Below are 20,725 nucleotides of genomic sequence, written 5' to 3'. Positions count from 1 at the left end.
TCTGGATGGTGGGGTCCTTAATGATGGACACTGCCTTTTTTTTTAGACACCTCTCCTTGAAACTGTCCTGGATACTACGAAGGTTGTTACTGATGATAGAGCTGACTAAGTTTACAACTCTCTGCAGCTTGCTTCAATCTATTATAAGACCGAAAGATATAGGAGCAGAATTAGGCCATTTCGCCCATCAGTTCTGCTCCACCATTTCCCAGCATCCTTTGCTCTCGCCACACTTACAAACTTGCTCCCCACTCCATGTTGACAAATAGAGAACGGTGCAAAAGTCTTAGGCACCTGAGCTCTATATATACGCCTAATACTTTCACACAGTTCTGCATCTCTGAGTCAAGCCCAGTCAAGTTGCATTTATTATTATGTGAACATGTACAGTGAGGTACAAGTACAAGGAAACACTTGCAGCAGTATCATGGACACGAGGCCTCAAACAACATGCAGAATATAATTTATGCACAAATTGTACATGAGAACAAAAAGACTGTGCTAACCGAGACCATGTGTGAAATAGCCACATCCGTTCCATAGACACAAGAGACTGCGCAGCACAGGCTCTTTGGGTTATAAGGGCCTGTTACCATGCTGCATCACTAAATAAATAATAAAAATAGATTCTATAGATGCTGGACATCTTGAGAAGCCACACAATGGGCCAGAGGACCCTATCAGATCAGGCATCACTGATGGAAAGGAATGAACATTTGATGTTTCAGGCCGAGACCCTTGATCAGGACCAGATAGTGTTCCTTGGCTGATGTGGGGTTAATGTTGCTTGCACAGGTCAGTTCAAGAACCTGTTCCTGAATTGAGTGGTGATGTCTTCAACCTCTGTACAAACTGCCTGATGATAGCGGTAAGAAGAGGGCATGGCCCAGCTGGTAGGGATCCTTGGTGATAGCTGCCACGTTCTTAAGCAAACACATCATGTAGATGCTTTAAATGGTGGGGAAGGCAAGATTCATTTGCTTCACTGCTGTAGGGCATGCACACAGTTGTGTTGAATTTGCTATTTGTGATTTCACAATGGAAAAGGTTATTTTTAAACATAATCACTGAAGGAAAGATGGAAACATCAGCAACTTGTATCCATCTCTAATTGCCCCATAACTGAGGAGACAAATGCCAAACGAGATTGATCATTTTGGAGACATAGACACTGAGTGGCCACTTTATTAGGTACATCCGTACACCTGGTCATTAAAGCAAGTATCTCATCAGCTGATCATGCGGCAGCAACTCAGTGCAGAAAAGCATGTAGGTATGGTCACGAGGTTTAGTTGTTCACACTAAACACCAGAATGGGGAAGAAATGTGATCCAAATGACTTTGACTGTGAAATGATTGTCAATGCCAGACAAGATGGTTAGAGTTTTGCAGAAATTGCTGATCACCTGGGATTCACACTGTGACATACCTCTGGCTGAAGGAATTTCTGTTTTAGCCAGCAGAAGGTGAATCTGTGAAATTCATTGCCACAGATGGTTGCGGAGTCCAAGCCACTGGGTATATTTAAAGCGGTGGTCAACAGGGTCTTGATTAGTAAGGGTAGCAAAACTAAAGAGAGGAAAAGGCAGAGGAATGAGGTTGAGATTATTAATAAATCAGTCATGATCAAATGACAAAGCAAATCCAATCGGCTGAATGGCATAATTGTGCTTCTATGTCTTATGGTCTTAGCTGCCATATCTAATTAATAAACTTAGTCCATCCTTGAATATCAAATTTTTCAGAATCAGAATCAGGTTTAATATTCCCGACTTATGTTTGATCTGAATCTTAAGGCAACCGTTCCTTAACCAGTTTAATTAAAGTCAAAGTCAATGTATAATCTAAGTACATACATGTCATCATGTACTACCCTGAGTTTTATTTTATTGCAGGCATTTATGGGAAAATAAGAAATGCAATACAATACGATGCAATATTCCTACTGATGCCTATTTTAGGAATATCTCTCATCTCTTCCCAATGTCTCAGCTAATCATTTCAATTCCAAAGAAGATAAAAGTAAGAAAGAACTTTAATAACTTCATAATCCCAAGAGATTGCAAGAAATCTTGAGCAACACACACAAAATGTTGAGCGACCTGAGCAGGTTCCCATCCTGTTTACCCACCTCCATAGATACTGCTTAACTTGCTGAGTTCCTCCAGCATTTTGAGAGTGTTGTTTTCATTTAGATATTTTCTTTCACCTCCTCTGCTGGTATCAAAAATCCCACCTGATGATATAACTTTCAAAGATAATTTTTATGATAGTTTTTCTTTAGAGATACAGCACAGTAACAGGCCAGCACCACCCAGTTATACCCATGTGACCAATGAACTGACCAACCACATGCCTTTGGAATGTAGGAGGAAACCAGAGCACTCGGAGGAAACCCATGCAGGTATTTGGGGATAAAATCATGAGTTTATTCTGGATGGAATGTCTGAAACAAATGTTTTTACTTAAATATGAATAAGTTATAGAGATCACTGTTCTTTCTCAAGGTTTTAATATGGAGTAAGGTCAGAGGTAGGTTTTACACAGATAGTGGTGGGTGTGTGGAAAGTACTACCAGGGCTGGTGGGTCATGGGAAAACTACAAACTCCTTACAGATAACAGTGGGAATTCAACCACAGTCACTAGCACTGTAAAGAAATGTGCTAACCCCTTCACTACCGTAGTCACTGACCATAGTTAGGTAAGTTTTAAAGCAGGTCTTCCCAATCTGGGGACAATGGACTCATTGGTTCATGGTAGGGATCCATGACATAAAAAGGTTGGGAATCCCTAGTTTAGTGGAATATGTCCAAACGTGGGGAAGGGGGACTAGCTCAGAACATGTTGGTCCAAAAGGTCTCTTTCTGTGACCCCACAACAACTTTTATTGTATTTCTGTTTCCTCATACAACAGTGCAACATGGTGCCTGGTGCAGTGGTGTTGGGCAACACTCTCACCCAGTTGAGAAAATGTATTGCACAGAGATCAAGCAACACACATCAAAGTTGCTGGTGAACACAGCAGGCCAGGCAGCATCTCTAGGAAGAGGTACAGTCAACGTTTCAGGCCGAAACCCTTCGTCAGGACTAACTGAAGGAAGAGTGAGTAAGGGATTTGAAAGTGGGAGGGGGAGGGGGAGATCCAAAATGATAGGAGAAGACAGGAGGGGGAGGGATGGAGCCAAGAGCTGGACAGGTGATAGGCAAAAGGGATACGAGAGGATCATGGGACAGGAGGTCCAGGAAGAAAGACAAGGGGGGGGGACCCAGAGGATGGGCAAGAGGTATATTCAGAGGGACAGAGGGAGAAAAAGGAGAGTGAGAGAAAGAATGTGTTCATAAAAATGAGTAACAGATAGGGTACGGGGGGAGGTGGGGCCTTAGCGGAAGTTAGAGAAGTCTCTATCCTTCCCCCTCCTGTCTTCTCCCATCATTTTGGATCTCCCCCTCCCCCTCCAACTTTCAAATCCCTTACTCACTCTTCCTTCAGTTAGTCCTGACGAAGGGTCTCGGCCTGAAACATCGACTGTACCTCTTCCTAGAGATGCTGCCTGGCCTGCTGCATTCACCAGCAATTTTGATGTGTGTTGCTTGAATTTCCAGCATCTGCAGAATTCCTGTTGTTTGCACAGAGATCATTTCACTCTCAACTTAATATCGCCTGTTCAGTTTACATCCTGTAAGCCCAAAAGCCAACCTTTCAAAACTGCCTTTGTATTAAACACATTCAAGCTTATCATTGATTAAATTATGATCAAAGTTTGTATTTTATCAGGAATCACAGGGGTAGTATGAAGAGGCAACAATGTGTACTGTAAGCACATCCGCACCCAATTTCTCCGCACACAATGCCTTTTGGGTGGACTTGATTGGTATCAATACTAGCGGTATTTTCATAAACATATTTCCTCACTGTTGACAGATCAATGTCCATTTTCACTCAATGAATGCTGGGAAGTTAACCTTGGAGAGTGTTATAACTGACACTTTTACGCAGGAATGTTATTGAGTATATGAGTCTGCCCCAGCCATCTAGCCTCCACTTTCACTAAAACCTACACTAATCCTGGGTGTCCAGGGAGGGGTAGCTATTCTGGTGAAGGGGCTTGTTGTGTCCATCCTGGGGCAGCTCAGTTGCCGTTAGAGCCCACCGAACACGTGGCTCCCATCTGTATCTCCAAGTAGCTGTTTCCTAGCGACAATGATCACGCCCTGCGGCACCGCTTCAACAGGGGAGCTGAACCAAGTGAGGGTATTCAGCGCGTCTCATACCTATCACGGTCTTGGCTTGTTCGTACCACTGGACCCAATCTTCTGAGGCTGAGACAGTGGAACTGCACCAGTGCACCGACTTCTCCACTTTAAAAACTAGCCCACACAGGCTTCCTCTCATTGTTGGACACACTGGCCAGCCACCACAATAAACACATTCTCTTTGGACTGAAGGTGGATGACAGCTGACTTGATAGAGGTGTACCAGGTGGTAAGTAGCATAGATCAAGTGAACAGCCAGAGACTATTCCCCAGGGTGAAAATGACAAATACAAGGGGGCATAATGTTAAGGTGATTGGAGGAAAGTGTAAGAGGTAAAAGGTAAGTTCTTTACACAGAGAGTGGTGGGTCCATGGAACATCCTGCCAGGGGTGGTGGTAGAGGCAGATGCATTACGGACATTTAAAAGGCTCTTAGATAGGCACATGGATGAGAGGAAGAAGGACTACAGTATGTAGGAGGGAAGAGTTAGATTGATCTTAGAGCACGTTAAAAGTTCAGCACAACATTGTGAGCTGACACAATGTACTGTAATGGTCCATAGAGTCATGGAGTCAAAGAGAAGTACAGCACAGAAGCAGGCTCTTTGGCCCATCCGGTCCATGCCAAAAACATTGAAATTGCATATTCCCATCAACCTGCACCGGGACCATAGTCCTCCATATCTCTATCCATGTGCCTATCCAAACTTCTCTTAAATGTTGAAATCGAGCTCGCACGCACCACTTGGCAGTTCGCTCCACACTCTCACGTCCTTCTGAGTGAAGAAGTTTTTCTTCATGTTTCCCTTAAACTATTCATCTTTCACCCTTAACCCCTGAGCTCTGGTTGTAGTCCCATCCAACATCAGAGGATTGCATTTACCCTATCTTTACCCCTCATAATTTTGTATACCTCCATCAAAATCTCCTCTCAATCATCAACATTCTAAAGAATAAAGTCCTAACCTATTCAATCTTTTTTGTAACTCAGGTCCACCAGGCCCAGCAACATCCTTGTAAATTTTCTTCGTACTCTTTCAACCTTGTATCATTTCTTAATGCATGCATTACTAAATGACAATAAAAGAGGACTGCGTGTCTTCATAATCTAATCTTTTCTGTAAGTAGGTGACAAAAACAGCACACAATACTCCAAGCAACACACACAGAATGCTGGAGGAACTCAACAGGCTAGGCACCATTTACGGAAAAAAGTACAATCGAAATCTTGGGCCAAGACCCTTCGGCAGGACTGGAGAAAAAAAAGCTGAGGGGTAGATTTTAAAGGTGGGGATAGAGGAGAAAGAAACACAAGGTGACAGGTGAAACCTGAAGGGGAAGGAATAAAGTAAAGAGCTGGGAAGTTGATTGGTGAAAGAGATACAGGGCTGGAGAAGGAGGATTCTGATAGAAGAGGACGGAAGGCCATGGAAGAAAGAAAAAGGTTGTTGAAGCAGCAGAGAGAGGCGATGGGTGGGCAAGGAGATAAGGTGAGAGTGGGAACAGGGGATGGAGAGCGGTGAAGTGGTGGGTGGCGGGGGGACATTATTACCGGAAGTTCGAGAAATCGATGTTCATGTCATTAGGTTGAAAACTTCCCAAACGGAATACAAGGTTTTGTTCCTCCAGCCTAAGTGTGGCCTCATCATGACAGTGGAGCAGGCCATGGATAGACACATCAGAATGGGAATAGGGAATTAAAATGGGTGGCCACTGGAAGATCCTGCTTTTACTGGTGGATAGAGCGTAGGTGCTCAGCGAAGCAGTCTCCCAATCAACGTCGGGTCTCACTGATATACAGGCGGCCACACTGGGAGCATTGGGCACAGTATATGACCCCAACAGACTCACAGGTGAAGTGTCGCCTCACATGGAAGAACTGTTTGGAGCCCTAAATAGTAGTGAGGGAGGAGGTGTAGGGGCAGGTGTAGCATTTGTTCCGCTTGCAAGGATGTGCCAGGATGGAGATCAGTGGGGAGGAACGAATGGAAAAAGGATTCGCATAGGGAGCAATCCCTGCAGAAAGCAGAAATTGGGGCCGGTGGGGGGGGGGGCGTGCAGGTGGGAGATGTGCTTGGTGGTGCGATCCCATTGGAGACGGTGGAAATTTTGGAGAGTTATGTGCTGGATGCAGAGGCTGTTGGGGTGGTAGGTGAGGTCAAGAGGAACCCTATCCCTGGTAGGGTGGTGGGAGAATGGGGTGAGAGCAGACGTGTGTGAAATGGAAGAGATGCCGTTGAGGGCAGCATGGATGGTAGAGGTAGTGAAGCCCCTTTCTTTGAAAAAGGAGGACATTTCCTTTGTTCCAGAATGAAAAGCCTCATTCCGAGAGCAGATGCAGCAGCGATGGAGGAATTGGAAAAGGGGATGGTATTTTTATAAGTAACAAGGTAGGAGGAGGAATAGTCCAGGTAGCTGAGAGAATCCGTGGTTTATAATTGACGTCAGTAGATAAGCTGTCTCCAGAGACAGAGACAGAGAGATTGAGAAAGGGGAGGGAGGTGTCGGAAATGGACCAGGTGAATTTGAGGGCAGGGTGGAAGTTGGAGCCAATGCAGTTACCAATGTAGCGTAGGAAAAGTGTGGGTCGGTCACCAGTGTAGGCTTAGAACATACTCTTCCACATAGCCGACAAGCAGGTAGGCACAACTGGGACCCATGTAGATGCCCATGGCTACACTTTTTGATGGAAGGAAGTGGGAGGAGCCAAATGAGAAATTATTTAGAGTGAGGACAAGTTCAGCTAGGCGGAGGAGAGCGATGGTGATGGGGAACTGGTTGGGCTTGGCGTCCAGAGAGAAACGGACATCTTTGAGGCCTTCTTAATGGGGATGGACGTGTATAGGGACTGGACATCCATAGCAAAAATATGATGGGGGCCAGGGAACCTGAAATCATTGAACAGATCCAAAGCGTGTGAGGTGTCACAGATGTAGGTAGGAAGGGACTGATCTAAATGGGATAAAACAAGAGTCAAGGTATGCAGATAGGAGATATGAATACTCCAAATTAGGCTTCAGCAATGTCTTATATAACTTTAACATAACATCCCACCTCCTGTCACAAACAAGAGAAAATCTCCAGATGCTGGAAATGTAAGCCATACATACAAAATACTGGAGGACCTCAGCAGGTCAGGTAGCATCTAAGGAAACGAGTAAACAGCCCTGATGAAAGGCCTTGGCACTTTGCGTGTGTTGATCCCATCTCCTGTATGTAGTACATTGATTTATGAAGGCCAATATTCCAAAAGCATTTTTTTATGACCCTATCTGCCTGTGATACTACTTTCAATGAGTTATGTACTTGAATTTCTAGATCCCTTTGTTCTACCACACTCCTCAGAGTCCTGCCACTCACTGTGCAAGACCTACCCTGATTGGCGCTACTGAAGTGCAAAACCTCACATTTGTCTGCATTAAATTCCATCTGCCGTTTCTCAGCCCGTTTTCCCAGCTGATGCTGATCCCTCTGCAAGCCATGATGGCCTTCCTCACTGTCCGCTACACCCCCAATCTTAGTGTCATCCACAAACTTCTGATCCAGTTCACCACATTATCATCCAGATCGTTGATATAGATGACAAACATCAAAGGACCCAGCACTGATTCCCGCAGGACACCGCTAGTCACAGGCTTCCAGTTAGAGAGGCAACCCTCTACTGCCACTTTCTGATTTCTCCCACAAAGCCAAAACGTAATCCAACATCTGCCTCCACAACCTCTCCATGAGCAGCCCTGGCACTTTGATTCCCATCTTCCCTGCAATTCTAGTTTAAGTCCCACCACGCAGCATCAACAAACCTTCCCGTTAGCATATTAGTCCCCTCCAGTTCAGGTGCAATCTATCCTTTCTGTATAGGTCCCACCTCCCCTGGAAAAGAGCCCAGTGATCCAAAATCTTATACCCTCCCTCCTGGATGAGTCCCAGGAATCACTGGGAATTATCCATTTCTTTAAGGAGGTTTTGAGAACATCCAACACAAGCATTCTCTCTTCTCCCTCCTCCCAACAGGCAGAAGGTACAAAAGTGCCTGAAAGCATGTACAGTAGGCTCAAGGATAGTTTCTATCCCACCCTTGAATGACAAGGTGGACTCTTAACCTGACAGCTGACTCGTTATGATCATAGACCTTATTGCTTATCTGCACCGAACTTTCTCCGTAGCTGTTACATTATATTCTGCATTGTTATCGTTTTACTTTGCACTACCTCGTTGCACTGGGTAATGATCGGATATGTATAAACATTATAGGCATCCGTTAGTCTCACGAGACCATGGATTTGCACCCTGGAAGGTCTCCAGGGCGCAGGCCTGGGCAAGGTTGTATGGAAGACTGGCAGTTGCCCATGCTGTAAATTTCCCCTCTCCACGCCACCGATGTTGTCCAAGGGGAGGGCATTAGGACCCATAAAGCTTGGCACCGGTGTCGGTGCAGAGCAATGTGTGGTTAAGTGCCTTGCTCAAGGACACACACACTGCCTCGGCCAAGGCTCGAACTAGCGACCTACAAATCATTAGACGAACGCCTTAACCACTTGGCCACGTGCCAACAAACATTATAGAAGACAAGCTTTGCACTGTACCTCAGAATGTGTGACAATAATGAAGCAATTCAAATCCAACTGGAGCATACTCTTGGAGGGTCCTTACAAACTTTCACCGATGTACCACAAAAAGCATCCTATCCATCATCTGATTTCTCATGTAATTTGTTTGGCTGAAGGGCCTCTCCCTGTGTTCCACGTCTATGCTCTATGAAAAGAGACACCCATTAGAATCAGAATCAAGCTTAATATCACCAGCATATGTTCTGAAATTTGTTGTCTTTGTGGCGGTAGTACAGTGCAATATATAATTATAGAGAAAAAGCTGTGAATAAAACTATATAAATATTGTGTAGTTAAATTAAATAAGTAGTGCAAAAATAGAAATTGAAAACATGGTGAGGTAGTGTTCATGGGTTCAGAATCAGATGGCAGAAGGGAAGGAACTGTTCCTGAATTGTTGAGTGTATACCTTCAGGTTTCTGTACCTCCTTCCTGATGGCAGCAATGAGGACGAGGCATGATCTGGATGGTGGGGGTCCTTAATGATGGACACTGCCTTTTTTTTTTAGACACCTCTCCTTGAAACTGTCCTGGATACTACGAAGGTTGTTACTGATGATAGAGCTGACTAAGTTTACAACTCTCTGCAGCTTGCTTCAATCTATTATAAGACCGAAAGATATAGGAGCAGAATTAGGCCATTTCGCCCATCAGTTCTGCTCCACCATTTCATCATGGTTGATCTAATTTTCCTCTCAGCCCCAATCTCCTGTCTTCTCCCTGTATCTCTTCATGCCCGGACCAATCAAGAATCCATCAACCTCTGTCTTAAAAATACATCAAGACTTGACCTCTACAGCTGCCTGTGGCAACGAATTCCACAGATTCACCTCTCTCTGGCTACAGAAATTACTGCTCATCATTCTAAAAGGATGCCCCTCTATTCTGAGGCTGTGTCCTCTGGTCTTAGACTCTCCCACCATAGGAAACACCTCACATCCGCTCTATCAAGGCCTTTCACCATTCCACAGGTTTCAATGAGCTAATCCTTCTGAATTCAAGAGCCATCAAACACTCTTCATATGACAAGTCATTCAATCCTAGCATCATTTTCATGAACCTCCTTTGAACCCTCTCCAGTTTCAGCACATTCTTTCTAAGGGGGGCCAGAACTGCTCACATTACCCCAAGTGAGGCCTCACTAATGCTTTATGAAGTCTCAACATTACATCCTTGCTTTTATATTCTAGTCCTCTTGAAATGATTGCTTCCTCAGCAAAGACTCAACCTGCAAATTAACTTTCAGGGAATCCTACACAAGGACCCCCTAGTCCCTTTGCACCTCAGTTTTTTTGTACTATCCTACATTTAGAAACTAGTCAACCTTTTCATTTATTCAACCAAAGTGCATGACCATGTACTTCTTGACACTGTATTCCATCTGCCATTTCTTTGCCCATTCTCCTAATCTGAGTCCTTCTGCAGTCTCTCTACTTCCTCAAAACTACCTGCCCCTCCACCTATCTTCATATCGTCTACAAACATTGCAAAAAAAGCCATCAATCCCATCACCTAAATCATTGACATATATAATGTAAAAAGAATTGATCCGGACAAAGACCCCTGTAGAACATCACTAGTTACCAGCAGCCAACCAGAAAAGGCTCCCTTTATTCCCATTCTTTGCCTTCTGCCAATCAGCTCTACTTTATGCTAGAATCTTCTCAGTAATACCATGAGCTCTTAGCTTGTTCAGCAGCCTCACGTGTGGTACCTCATCAAAGGCCTTCTGAAAATCTTAAGTACACAACATCAACCGATTCTCCTTTGTCTATCCTGCTTGTTACTTGTTCAAAGAATTCTAACAGACTTGTCAGGCAGGATTTCCCTTGAGGCAACCATGGTGACTATGGCCTTTTTTATCACCTGCCTCCAAGTACCCTAAGGCCTGTAATAATCAACTCCAAACATCTTCCCAACCACTGAGGCCTATAATTTCCTTTCTTCTGTCTCACTCTCTTCTCTAAGAGCGGAGTTCCATTTGCAATATTCAATCTTCTGGAATCATTCCAGAATCTAGTGATTCTTGACAGATCATTACTAATGCCTCCACAATCTCTTCAGCCACCACTTTCTGAATCTTGGGGTGTACACCATATGGTCCAGATGACTTATCTGCCTTCAGACCTCTCAGTTTCCCAAGAAACTTTTCTCCAGTTATAGTAACTTTACACACTTCATGACCCCTGAACCTGGAACGTCCACCACACTGATTGTGTAAAGATTGATGCAAGATACTTATTCAGTTCATCCACTATTTTGTTGTTCCCCATTATGACCTAACATCATTTTCCAGCAGTCTATTACCCACTCTCACCTCCCTTTTACCCTTTGTGTATCTGAAGAAACCCTTGGTATCCTCCTTAATAATATTGTCTTTGGCAGGGACTCCTTAATTTCATTAGGCAGAGTTCACCCAGATTGTTAAGGGTTAAGTTCGCCGTGTATGTTACATGTTATGTTGTATGTTATTACATTTGGTGGGTGGGGTTTTTTCTTATACATATACAACATCGCCATTGGTTGGGGGGAGGAATGAGTGTACATTAGAAATAATTATACATATCAAATTTTGTTGCCACTCCTAAACTAGCTTGCTTTCATATTCCTTCTTTACCTTATTGATGACTTTTTAGTTGCCTTCTGTTGGTTTTTAAAAGCTTCCCAATCCTTTAACTTCCCAATATCTTTTGGGCCATAAAATCATAAGACATAGGAGCAGAATTGGGCCATTTGACCCATCGAATACGCTCCACCATTTAACCATGGCCGATCCTTTCTTTTTCTCCTCCTCAAACCCATTTCCCACCTTCTCCCCGTAACCTTTGATGCCATGTCTAATCACAAACTCATCAATCTCTGCCTTTAATACACCCAACAACCAGGCCTCCACAGCTGCACGTGGCAATAAATTCCACAAATTCACTACACCACCGTCAGGCTAAAGAAATTTCTCTGCATCTCTGTTTTGAATGGACGTTCCTCTATCCAGAGACTGTGTCCTCTTGTCCTAGACTCTGCCACCATGGGAAACATCCTTTCCACATCTGCTCTGTCTAGGCCTTTCAATATTCAAAAGGATTCAATGAGAAACTTCCTTCTAAATCCCCTCATCCTTCTAAATTCCAGCAACTACAGACCCAGAGCCATCAAACAAGAGGGTTCTATGTTATGCCCTCTCTTTTGGCATTTATGTTGGCTTTGACTTCTTTTGTTAGCCACAGTTGTGTCATCTTTCCTTTAGAGTATTTCTTCCTCTTTGGGATGTATATTTCTTGTGCTTATTAATGGCTTCCAGAAATTCCAGACATTGCTACTCTGCTATCATCCCTGCCAGTGCTTTTTTCCCCAGTCAATTCTGGCTAACTCTTCTCCCATGCCTCTGTAATTCTCTTTACTCCACTGTAATATATCTGTATTTGACTTTAGCATCTCCTTCTAAATTTCAGGGTGAATTCAATTATATTATGATCACTTATCTGTTGCAAGGGCATGGCTGGGGATGAACCCAAGTGCAGGACACAGATGCTGAGGCAGAGTTGTTAGGCATAGCACCTCCATGAACAGGGAGCCGATATCCAGGAGACCATACAAACCTTAGAACTAATAGTGCTCAGGAACAGAAAACAAGGTTTACTCTCACAAGAGTCAACCAACAAACTGGCAACTTCTTGCTGTGGTCACAGGGTTTTTATCCTACCATTTGATGGGAAGCAGGTGCGTGTAGTTAGTGATACCTGGGAATGATTGGAATCTAAATGAGGTGATCGAGGCCCAAATCTTGAGGTAAATGGCAAGGTGGGAGATTACCAGACGGGACCATGACAGTATCTTGAAGAGAATGAAGGTCAGCCATCATGGGAAGAGAGAGTATTGGAGCAGACTTCAAGCTAGATTAAAGCATCAAGGCCCAAGATCAGAAAATTTCAGCCCCACTACTCCATGCCAGCCAAGATCCTCCATCTTTTCTGCCTGCGTTTGATGCTTCTCCCTCACTTCTTGCTACTGCCATCGGGCAGGAGGGGCAGGAGGTGCAGGAGTCCTGGGTCCAACACCACCACGTCCAGGAAGAGTTGTTGCCCAGCAGCCTTTGGGTTCCTGTACTGGCTTCACTCGCCTCAACACTGAAATGACTCTCCAGTCTGTCAGCTCACCTTCAGGAACTTGGCAGCTCATCTTCTCAGTATTATTTTCTGCTTACCTTTTTTATTATTTTCACGATTTGTCCTCTCTTTGACGTTGAATGTTTGTTGTTCTTTGTTTTGTGTGGGTGATCATGGATTCCGTTGTACATCTTTATTTCCTTCTGGGGGTCTGCGAGAAAATGTATTTCAGCCCTGAATTTGGACATACACTCAGTGGCCCTTTATTGGGTCCATGCTGTAACTAATAAAGTGGTCACTGAGTGTATGTCCAAGGTTTTCTGCTGCTTTAGCCCATCCACTTCAAGATTCAATATCGTGTGTGTTCAGAGATCTCTGTTGTAACACATGGTTATTTGAGTTACTGTAGGCTTCCTGTCAGCTTGAACCAGTTTGGCCATTCTCCTCCGACCTTACTCATTAACAAGGCATTTTCAGCCATGGACTTGCCACTCATTGGATGTTTTGTGTTTATCACACCTTTCTCTTTAAACTCTAGAGACTGTTGTGTATGAAAATACCAGCAGATCAGGGGTTTCTGAGATGCTCAAACCACCCTTTCTGGCACAACAATCATTTCACGGACAAAGTCCCTTAGATCACATTTCTTCCCCCATCCTGACATTTGGCCTGAACAACAACTGAACCTCGACCATGTCAGCATGTTTTTTATGTGAGTTCCTGCCACACTATTGGCTGATTGGATATCTGCATTAACATCCATGTGAACCTACTAAATAAAGTAACCACTGAGTGTATATACATTGGTAATAAACTTACTTTGAACTTTGGTCTGCTGATCACTCTCCTAGGTACAAGGGGGAATAAAGTATGAGCCTGCTTACCTTCTTTGATCACCTTGATCGGAACTTGTGGGCTACCTTGTAAGTCACATGTATCAGTATTGCAATGGAATAAAGGGAGTACAGAGGTATGAGAAAGGAGCTTGCCCAGGTGGATTGCAGGAGGATACTGCCAGGAATGGCCAGTTTCAGCAAGGCATTTGATAAGGTGCCCCACACAAGGTTTATTGAGAAAGTAAGGAGGCATGGGATCCAAGGGAACATTGCTTTGTGGATCCAGAATTGGCTTGCCCACAGAAGGCGAAGAGTGGTTGTAGACGGGTCATATTCTGCATGGAGGTTGGTCACCAGTGGTGTGCCTCAGGGATCTGTTCTGGGACCCCTACTCTTTGTGATTTTTAAAAATGACCTGGATGAGGAGGTGGAGGGGTGGGTGAGTATGTTTGCTCATGACACAGAGGTTGGAGGAGTTGTGGTTAGTGTGGAGGGCTGTCAAAAATTACAACAGGACATTGATAGGATGCAAAACTGGGCTGAGAAGTAGCAGATAGAGTTCAACCCACATAAGTGTGAAGTGGTTCATTTTGGTAGGTCAAATATGATGGCAGAATATAGTATTAATGGTAAGACTCTTGGCAGTGTGGAGGATCAGAGGGATCTTGGGGTCTGAGTCCATAGGACGCTCAAAGCAGCTGCGCAGGTTGACTCTGGTTAAGAAGGCATACGGTGTATTGGCCTTCATTAATAGTGCAATTGAATTTAGGAGCCGAGAGGTAATGTTGCAGCTATCTGGGACACTGGTCAGAGCACACTTGGAGTACTACGCTCAGTTCTGGTCGCCTCACTACAGGAAGGATGTAGAAGCCTTAGAAAGGGTGCAGAGGAGATTTACAAGGATGTTGCCTGGACTGGGGAGCATGCCTTATGGGAATAGGTTGAGTGACCTCGGCCTTTTCTCCTTGGAGCGACGGAGGATGAGAGGTGACCTGATAGAAGTGTATAATATGATGAGAGGCACGGATCATGTGGATAGTCAGAGGCTTTTTCCCAGGGCGGAAATGGTTGCCACAAGAGGACACAGGCTTAAGGTGCTGGGGAGTAGGTACAGAGGAGACGTCAGGGGAAAGTTTTTACTCATGGAGTGGTGAGTGCGTGGAATGGGCTGCAGGCAATGGTGGTGGAGACGGATACAATAAGGTCTTTTAAGAGACTTTTAGGTAGGGACATGGAGCTTAGTAAAATAGAGGGCTATAGGTAAGCCTAATAATTTCTAAGGTAGGGACATGTTCGGCACATCTCTGTGGGCCGAAGGGCCTGCATTGTGCTGTAGGTTTTCTATGTTTCTAGAGCAGAGATAGCTGAAGTTTCTGAGAATAGTTCACAAGGCACAGGGTAAATATGTCCCGCAGAAGTTGTTCCTAAATGGCAGAGGTAGGCAACTGTGGCTGATAAGAGAAGTTAAGTACTGCATAAAAGCCAAGGAAAGATCCTATAACCTAGCAAAAGAGAGTGGGAAGTTAGATGATTGGCAAGCTTTTTAAAATCCAACAAAAAGCAACCTAAAAAGCTATAAGAAAAGAAAAGATGAAATATGTGGGAAAACTAGCCAATAATATAAAGCAGGATGCTGGAAGTTTCTTTCAGTTATATAAAGAGTAAAACGGAGGTGAGAGTTAATATTGGGCCACTGGAAAATGATGCTGGTGAGGTAGTAATGGAGGACAAATCAATGGCAGATAAACTTAATGGGTACTTTGCATCAGTCTTCACTGTGGAAGACACTAGCAATGTGCTGGCAGACCATGAGCGTCAGGGAGCCCAAGTGGGTGCTGTTGCTATTACAAAGGAAGAAGGGCTAAGCAAACTGAAAGGTCTTAAGGTGGATAGGTCACCTGGCCCAGATGGACTACATCCCAGAGTCCTGAGAGAGGTTGCTGAAGAGTTAACAGATGCATTGGTCATGATCTTTCAAGCATCATTTGATTCTGGCATGGTCGCAGAGAAGATGTCACTCCACTCTGTAAGAAGGGAAGAAGGCAAAAGAAAGGAAATTATAGGCCAGTTAGCCTAACCTTAGTGGCTGAGAAAGTTTTGGAGTCAATTATTAAGGATGAGGTTTCGAGGTACTTGGAGACTATGATAAAATAAGTCAAAATCAGCGTGGTTTCTGTAAAGGAAAATTTTGCCTGACAATTCTGTTAGAGTTCTTTGAGGAAGTAACAAGCAGGGTGGACAAAAGAGAGACAGGGAACATCATTTATTTGGATTTTTAGAAGGCATTTGATAAGGTGCCACATGAGGCTGCTTAGCAAGATAAAATACTATGACGTTACAGGCATGGGTAACGAAATGGCTGACAGGCAGGAGGCAGCAAATGGGAATAAAAGGGGACGTTTCTGGTTGGCTGCTGGTGACTAGTGGTGTTCCTCAGGGGTCAATGTTAGGACTGCTGCTTTTTACATTGTTTGTCAATGATATAAGTAATGGAATTGATGGCTTTGTGGCAAAGTTTGCGGATAATACGAAGATGGATGGAGGGGTAGGTAGTGCTGAGGAAGCAAAGCGATTGCAGCAGAATGGGCAAAAAAAAGTGGCAGATGGAACACAGTGATGGAAAATGTTTGTTAACGCATTTTGGTAAAAGGAACAATATAACGGACTGCTACCTAAACCGGGAGAAAGTTTAAACATTAGAGATGCAGAGGGACTTAGGAGTCCTCGTGCAAGACTTCCAAAAGGTTCATTCACAGGTTGAGTCTGTGGTAAAGAAGGCAAATGCAATGTTGGCATTTATTTCAAGGGAAATAGAATATAAAAGCATAATGCTGAGCCTTTATTAGACACTAGTCAGGCTGCACTTGGAGTATTGTCAACAGTTTTGGGCCCCATATCTCAGAAAGGATGTGTTGTCATTGGAGAGAGTCAGAGGAGGTTTACGGGGATGATTCAGGGAATGAAGGGGTTAACATAGGAGGAGAGTTTGGCAGCTTTGGACCTGTACTGACTGGAATTTAGAAGAATGCAGGAGGATCTTAATGAAACTTACTGAATGTTGAAAGGACTAGATAGGGTGGATGTAGAGACGATGTTTCCTCTGGTGGGGGTATAAGAACATAAGATCATAAGAAATAGGAGCAGGAGTATGTCATCCGGCCCATCAAATCTGCCCCATTATTCAATAAGATCATGGCTGATCTGTCCGTAAACTGAGCTCCATCTACCTGCCTTTTCCCCATAACCCTTAATTCGCTTACTATGTAAAAATCTATCTATCTAACTGTATCTTAAATATATTTAGTGAAGAAGCCTCAACTGCTTCCCTGGGCATAGAATTCCACAGATTCACCACTTACTGGGAAAAACAGTTTCTCCTCATCTCTGTCCTAAATCTTCTCCCCTGAATCTTGAGGCAATGTCCCCTAGTTCTAGTCTCACCTACCAATGGAAACAACTTTCCTACTTCTATCTTATTTATCCCTTTCAAAATGTTGTATGTTTCTATAAGATCCCCTCTCATTCTTCTGAATTCCAGAAAGTACAGTCCCAGGCGACTCAATCTCTCCTCATAGGTTAACCCCTTCATCTCTGGAATCAACCTGGCGAACCTCCTCTGCACTGCCTCCAAAGCCAGTATATCCTTCCTCAAGTAAGGAGACCAGAACTGCACACAGTACTCCAGGTGCAGCCTCGCCAGTACCCTGTATAGTTGCAGCATGACCTCCCTGCTCTTGAATTCAATCCCTCTAGCAATGAAGGCCAACATTCCGTTTGCCTTCTTAATAACCTGTTGCACCTGCAAGTCAGCTTTTTGTGATTCATAACAAGCACTCCCTAGTCCTTCTGCACAACAGCATGCTGTTATCTTTCACCACTTAAATAGTAATCTGCTCTTCTATTATTCCTCCCAAAGTGGATGATCTTACATTTACCAACGTTGTATTCCATCTGCCAGACCTTGGCCCACTCACTTAACCTACCTATATCCCTCTGCAGACTCTCCACATCCTCTGTACAACTTGCTTTTCCACTCAGTTTAGTGACATCAGCAAATTTTGCTACGCTACACTCAGTTTCCTCTTCCAAATCATCAATGTAAATGGTAAACAGCTGCGGGCCCAGTACCGACCCCTGCGGCACCCCACTCACCACTGACAGCCAACCGGAGAAGCACCCATTTATACCAACTCTCTGCCTTTTATTGGTTAACCAATCCACTATCCATGCCAATACACTTCCTGTGACTCCATGCATCCGTATCTTATTTATAAGTCTCTTCTGCGGCACCTTATCGAACGCCTTTTGGCAATCCAAGTATACGACATCCACCTGTTCCCCTCTATCCACTGCACTCATTATGTCCTCAAAGAACTCCAGTAAGTTTGTCAAACAGGACCTTCCCTTTCTGAATCCTTGCTGCATCTGTCTAATGGAACCACTCCTTTCTAAATGTTTCGCTTTTTCTTCGTTAATGGCAGTTTCAAGCATTTTCTCCACTACAGATGTTAAGCTAACTGGCCTATAGTTGCCCATCTTTTGCCTACGTTCTTTTTTAAAAAGTGGTGTGACATTTACTGTCTTCCAATCCAGAACCAGAGGGCACAGCCTCAAATTTAAGGAGCGACTTTTTAGAACAGAGGTAAGTAGGAATTTTTTTAGCCAGAGAGTGGTGAATCTGTAGAATGCTCTGTCACAGAGAGTGGTGGGGGCCAAGGGTGTGGGTATATTTAAGACAAAAGTTAATAAGTTTCGTGATCGGTCAGGACATTAACGGATATGGTGAGAAGGCAGGTACGTGGGGTTGAGTGGGATCTGGGATCAGCCATGATGGAATGGCAGAGTAGACTCGATGGGCTGAATGGCCTAATTCTGCTCCTCTGTCTTGTGGTCTCATGGTTTTTTACTGGTGGCAGTCTATTGTTAGAGTTCTTGAATCAAGAGCTCTTTGCTTCCATCCATCACAGAAAGTTAATCAGTAGAACATGGTGGCAGATTGCCCAGATCAACGAATTTCTGAAACTCCTCAGGGGTTAATAAAGGTGTATTCAAAAAAATAAATGCGAGTGCAATTGTTAATTTGCATTGGTGTTTGAAGGATTATAAATGTCACACATTTATTTAAAGAAATCTGCTAAATCTAACAGCTAGGCTGAGAAAAATACCATTGATTAAATTAAATTATAAATCACATTTTACTTAAAAAGGGTTTTGAACCAGCATTAATCAATGACAAACTAAGACAAGTTAATCAGGTTCAATTCTTTGATGAAGTATCGGTGACTAATGTGGTACGTTTAGACGTCCAAAAAGCAATTAATGAAGTTAAACACAACAGACATTGGTAAGTGCATAAACACAAGATCTTAATCCAGAGCAACACAAACAAAATGCTGGAGGAACTCGGCACGCTGGGGAGCATCTACCGAAAGGAACAAGCTGTCAATGTTTTGAGCTGAGCTCCTTCATGCACCTGAGTTAACAGGGCAGCACTATTTTGGGCACGCAATTGGCAAAAGGATAAGAACTGGAAAATAGTGATAAATAGATGTTTCAGACTGTAGAGTATTGTGCAACCAGGACCTCACTTGCACATCATTGATAGGAAAAGGATCTCTCTAACTCAGACCATAAGACTTTGGAGCAGAATGAGGCCATTCAGCATATTGAGTGTGCTCTGTCAGTTCATCATGTCTGATCCCGGATCCCATTCAACCCCATATACCTGCCCTCTCACCATATCCCCCGGTGGCCCAACCAATCGGGAATCTATCTATCTGCTTTAAATATACCCACTGACTTGACCTCCACCACAGTCTGTAGCAGAGCTATCTACAGATTCACCACCCTTTGGCTAAAAAAAATCTTCCTTATTTCTGTTCTAAAAAGTCACCCCTCAATTTTGAGGCTGTGCCCTCTAGCTCTGGATAACCCCACCAGAGGGAATATCCTTTCCACATCCACCTTATCTATTCCTGTAGAAACTTGTGCAATTTCTACCCCCATGTTGCTTCTCTTTGTCCATTCCCCATTCTGGTTCCCCTGTTACCCCCTCTCTTCTCCTCACCTGGCCGTCACCTCTTTCTGGTTCCCCTCTTCTTTTCTTTTCTCCCGTGGTCCACTCTCCTCTCCAATCAGATTCCTTCTTCTTCACCCTTTAACACTTTCACCTAGCACCTCCAGGCTTCTCACTTCATTCCTTCTCCCGCACCCACTTTCTCGCACAACTAGTTTCATCTATCACCTGTCAGCTTGTATCCCTGTCCCTCCCCCCACCTTCATCTGGATTCTTCCCTTCCTTTCCAGTCCCGCCAAAGGGTGTCAGCCAGAGACATCTTCTCCATAAATGCTACCTGACCTGCTGAGTTCCACCTGCAAATTGTGTGCATTGTTCTGGATTTTATATTTGCTTCAGAATTCCAGCACTCACATTTTTTTAAATTTATTTTCAGTGTAGTTCCTATGTGTTTGCCGCAGGGGAGTTTGTGTGAACAAAATAACACCCTCTACAAACAGACCATATCACTGTTGGACAAACCAAATAAGCACATTTGCACAGGCCAAGATATCTGAGGTTTTTTTTTATCATTAGTGGGTGTAACTCTTTGAATTCCCTGTACAATATTTGTGGGAACACCTTGAACACACAGACCATACGTGGTTCAAGAAAATTTCTCACCAATAGTTTCTGAAGTGCAACTAAAAAATGGAAAGTCACCTCTACAGTATTCGTAGGCCAAGAAAGATACGATTTTTGTATTGAGAATTTAATTTTTTTTTACAAGATAGCAGGAAAATCAGCCTATCAAGTCCACGCCAGGTCTCAAGGCAATGTATGACACCATAAGACCATAAAACAAAGCAGCAGAGCTAGGCCATTCAGCCCTTCGATTCTGCCCCATCTTTCCATCAAGGCTGATT

At 43.9% G+C, this 20,725-nt stretch overlaps 1 long non-coding RNA gene across 3 annotated transcripts in view; it reads right to left on the bottom strand.

The window, feature by feature from the left end:
• LOC134347818 (uncharacterized) overlaps positions 1–20,725 on the bottom strand; it is a 49,991-nt gene that overhangs the window by 18,173 nt on the left and 11,093 nt on the right. Inside the window, exons 2-3 of one of the 3 annotated variants that reach the window (XR_010018273.1) lie at positions 8,842–9,010; positions 1,430–1,569 (exon numbers count right to left, since the gene is read on the bottom strand). This is a non-coding gene — a long non-coding RNA (uncharacterized LOC134347818). The remainder of the gene's footprint in view (positions 1–1,429; positions 1,570–8,841; positions 9,011–20,725) is intronic. The other 2 variants (XR_010018275.1, XR_010018274.1) reach the window with 2 other exon arrangements.

The sequence above is a fragment of the Mobula hypostoma genome, chromosome 6, assembly GCF_963921235.1.
Source record: "Mobula hypostoma chromosome 6, sMobHyp1.1, whole genome shotgun sequence".
NCBI classification, from domain to species: domain Eukaryota; kingdom Metazoa; phylum Chordata; class Chondrichthyes; order Myliobatiformes; family Myliobatidae; genus Mobula; species Mobula hypostoma.
This window is presented reverse-complemented; position numbering and strand designations above follow the sequence as displayed.